The sequence below is a fragment of the Lactuca virosa genome, chromosome 5 (assembly GCF_052849685.1).
Source record: "Lactuca virosa cultivar CGN04683 chromosome 5, Lactuca_virosa_CGN04683_v6, whole genome shotgun sequence".
Taxonomy (NCBI): Eukaryota; Viridiplantae; Streptophyta; class Magnoliopsida; order Asterales; family Asteraceae; genus Lactuca; species Lactuca virosa.
Genome location: NC_136430.1, coordinates 177,996,426 through 178,001,078, shown reverse-complemented (window position 1 = coordinate 178,001,078; position 4,653 = coordinate 177,996,426). Strand labels below are relative to the sequence as shown.

At 38.6% G+C, this 4,653-nt stretch overlaps 1 non-coding gene across 1 annotated transcript; it reads right to left on the bottom strand.

Moving 5' to 3' along the window:
* Positions 1-4,191: 4,191 nt before the first annotated feature.
* Positions 4,192-4,298, bottom strand: LOC145118032 (small nucleolar RNA R71). Its single transcript, XR_013713016.1, has one exon. It is a non-coding gene; the product is annotated as a small nucleolar RNA R71 (small nucleolar RNA).
* Positions 4,299-4,653: the final 355 nt, after the last annotated feature.

The following is a 4,653-nucleotide window of genomic DNA, read 5'->3' as shown; positions in this document are numbered from 1 at the left end:
CACCTGAGCATTACTATGGTTTCCATATTACTACGGAAGGTGATACACTTATCAGTGATAGTACACTGGTAAATCTGGATGAACCTAACAGCTACACGGAAGCCATGGCAGGCCCTAGGGCTGCTAAATGGAAAGAGGCTATGGACAGCGAGATACAGTCCATGTATGACAATCAAGTTTGGAACTTGGTTGACAATGTACCAGGTCGCGAGACAGTCGGGTGCAAATGGATCTTCAAGAAGAAGACCGACATGGATGGTAATGTACACACTTATAAGGCGCGACTGGTTGCAAAGGGTTTTTCTCAAACTCCGGGAGTTGATTATGATGAGACCTTTTCACCGGTAGCAAAGATTAAATCTATTAGGGTTATGTTAGCCATTGCTGCATTTCATGACTATGAAATATGGCAAATGGATGTCAAAACCGCTTTCCTTAATGGTAAATTAGCTGAGGATGTTTACATGAGTCATCCAGAGGGTTTTGTCAGTACAGAGCAGCCTAATAGAGTGTGTAAGCTTGAGAAATCCATCTATGGATTAAAACAAGCACCTCGCAGATGGAATCATTGTTTCGATGAGAAAGTCAAAGAGTTTGGTTTTTTGAGAAGTAAATATGAGTCCTGTGTATATGTCAGAGCTAGTGGGAGTATAGTTATCTTCTTGGTGCTGTATGTGGATGACATACTGCTCATAGGAAACGATATCCCAACTTTGCAGGAGGTGAAGTCCTGGCTTGGGAAGTGTTTTGCTATGAAGGACCTTGGAGAGGCTGCCTATATCCTAGGGATAAGGATATTAAGAGACAGGAGTAAAAGACTAATTGGACTTAGTCAGAGTACCTACTTGGATAAGGTATTGAAAAGGTTCAACATGCAGAATTCCAAGAAAGGAGAATTACCGATCCAAAGCAATGACAAACTGAGCAAGGCTCAGAGTCCGAGTACAGAGGCTGAGATAGTTGAGATGAGTCGATTACCATATGCTTCCGTTGTTGGCTCGATCATGTATGCTATGACTTGTACCCGCCCTGATGTGGCCTTCGCTTTGAGCATGGTCAACAGATATCAGGGAAACCCTGACAAGGCTCACTGGACTGCGGTAAAGAATATTCTCAAGTACATGCGGAGGACTAAGGATTGGATTCTTACTCTTGGTGGGAGTGATGACTTGAGAGTAGTAGGGTATAGTGATGCTAGCTTTCCGACTGATAGGGATAACTTCCGCTCACAGTCGGGTTGGGTCTTTACTCTAAATGGAGGGGCAATCACTTGGAAGAGTTCCAAGTAGGAGAGAGAGTAGCTGATTCGACTTGTAAATCAGAGTACATAGCAGCGAGTGAAGCGGCAAAGGATGAGATATGGCTGAAGAACTTCATCGGAGACCTTGGAGTTGTACCAGCTATTAAGGAGCCTACAGAGATTTTCTGTGACAGCAATAGTGCGGTTGCCTTAGCCAAGGAACCGAGAGATCATGGCAGATCCAGACACATTGACAGAAAATATCACTTCATAAGACATAATATAGAAGAAGGACTCCTCGTGGAAAAGAGGGTATCATCAGAAGAGAATCTTGCAGATCCCCTCACGAAGGGACTGACGAGGGTTAGGCATTTACAGCATGTAAGACGCATCGGGCTGAAGGATGATATTAGTTTTACAGATTAGATAGCTATTTCTGAAACTTGTAAAATGTAATCGACATTTGATGATGAATAAAAGGTGTGTTTATTTATGAGTAAGGTGTTACTGTCTTTTGTCAATTATTTACTATTGTTACAGCTTTTCATGTTTTGACTTCCAGAATAAGTTACTTTATTCAAACTTCCACAGTCAGTTATACGTCGTAAGTAGGTATGAATTAAGACTGTCATGAATTGGGCTTGTAGATGACTAAAGGTGTTTAGCATAGCTGATATTGCCATATTTATACATATTTTTAGGCAATATTTATTTACATTTTTATTGATATTTTGGTTATTTGCATAGAATTATGGTACTTATAAGGATAAATTGTTATTTGCAGCCAAAGTGAAGCATTTTCGAAGAAAGGGACCAAAATTGACAATACTTGGAACATTGGAAACTTGGAGTACAAAAGATGAAGAAATTCACGGATTCAACCGAAGTTACGACGTGGACGGGAAGACCACGACGTGGCACGAGTATTCTAGAAGATAAGCTTACGTGAAGAAGGAATCCTTGCCCGATACGGATAATTCTTGGATCACGACGTGGAGCTTCCTGCCACGACGTGGATCACGAATTTTCAGAAAACTATAAATTCCCTTGCCCATTACGACTTAAAAAGTTTTTGGCTAATTGAAAGGGTTCCAGAAGACGAATTTTAGCAGAAGAGAAGCTCTGGAAAAAGGTTTTCAACACCAAAGGAGTAAAGGTTCATAATTAGTTTATTTGTTTAATACTTGAACATGTTTTATACTTTGATTTGTGTTTGTTTATTTGCTACTATGAGTAGCTAAATCTAGCAACTCTTGTTTAGCTAGATGAAGCTTCTAACATATGGTTTAGCTTAATGATTATTGGATTTGTTAGTTGGTAAATTGCTTGTGTTTGATTTGTTACTACCTAGCATGTTAATATTTGTTTCTTTAGCTGCTTGAATTCATGTTATGTGTAGTTGGTGATCATAAAACTGCATAAACTTGATAACCTAGTGATTTAGTGAACACTAATTTGCTAGAGCTAGGATCGACCAAAATCTTAGATGGTAATTTGAGTAAATAAATTTAGCTGTGCTAGTGAACATAATTTATGACCATAATTGTGTTTGCATAATAAATCTTACATAGCATACCTATAACTAATAACTAGTTCTGTGTTTTGCTTATGTATGACCATACAAGGTAGTTCATGAATTGGTAAAAAGATTAGTAAATTTAGACTTAAATTGCTAATAATATAATAATTGGTGACCAACTTGATAACCCATAATATCTAGCTAACCATAAAGAGGAAGTGGGTTCGAACTAAATAAGAGTGTTTTTAATTACTTGATTGAGTTATATGACTTAAGTTGATCTGGTCTTGTAAAATCAGATAAAACCTCATCTTTGCTCTAAAATTAGGTTAATTTAGTAGTAGATAAATTAATTAGTTAACACCGTTCCCTACCAACTATTCTATAATTCGACTAGGTACTCTGCCTAGGTGCATTTTAGTTAGTTAAGTTAGTTAGGTTATAAATTATAAAATTAGTGGGTAGTTTTGTGCACATCAACTTTTTGGCGCCGTTGCCGGGGAACGACTTAGTTTATTGTTTAATTGCTTTAGATTAATCGATCCTTTTTGTGGGGTAAAACCTGCAAAAAGTTATTTTTCTAGCATAATTAAAATTTTCAGTTACAGAAATCACGACGTGGAGTATCTTTCCACGACGTGAAAACTGTGATTTCTAGTTTTTATTTTTATTTTATTTTTATTTTTATTTTTTTTAGTTTAGTTCAGTTTTACATTTTTATTTTTTTGTTTTATTTCAGGAGTTCATGACCAGAGGTTCTAACACACCTTTGGTGCCACCTCTTGAAGACCCAGAGTCTGCCCTTCACAAAAAGAAAGATAAGACCGTGAAAGAGGATCAAACACCAAAACAGATGCCCTTACAAGAACTTAAGTCAGTATTGTCAAAGAAGTCGGGGAAGAAAACGGAAGGGTCGAGTTCATCTTCAAAGAACAAGAGCAAAGTTGAGAGCTTAGATCAAATACCTATCCCAAACGAATCCGAATACGAATCTGAAGCCAAGTTTGGTCTCTATACAAGTGAACCCGAAGACGAACCAAGAAACGAGATGGCGAACATTGAAGAAATGTCAATGGGAGCTTACAAGAAGCGAATTAGAGATGATGTTGGTCCAGGTTTAGTACAACCTGCCATTCCAGCCAATGCCACATTCGAGCTAAAAGGACATATCCTCAGTGCACTTAAGGATATTCCATTTTATGGAAAAGATCATGAGGATGCATTTAAGCACTTGGATGATGTCAACGACATTGCTGATTATTTCAATGTCCCAAATGTGAATAGAGATACCGTCTTGCTAAGGATGCTTCCCGTTACTTTTAAGGGAGTTGCAAAAGACTGGCTAAAAGCACTACCACCAGGTACAATCACTACTTGGGCTCAAATGCGTGAGCAATTTCTAGATCAGTTCTGCCCACCATCCAATATAGCTAAACTCAAGAAGGCAATAGCCAATTTTGAGCAAAACCCGGGGGAGTCACTTTACGAGGCTTGGGAGCGCTACAAGGGGTTGTTAGGGAATTGTCCTCAACAGGACCTTAACATCCAACAAGAAGTATCTATATTCTATGACGGGGTCAATGTAATGACTAGGCAACTCCTTGATTCTCAAGGACCATTTACAAAGAAAAATCTGGGTGAAGTCAAGGAATGAGTTGAAGAATTTGCAAAGCATTCTCGTGAATACCACAATCCAAGGAATGAAGCAGTAAAGGGAGTTGGGAGTGCACATTCTGAAGAGATGGCTGCTATGATAGCAATGCTAAATAATATGGACTGAAGGCTGACCCAAATGGACCAATCAATTTATGCAATTAGAGTTGGTTGTGAAAGATGCAGTGGTCCACACTTGACTAAAGATTGCCATTTGGATGAATATGGGAACAAGAAGGCT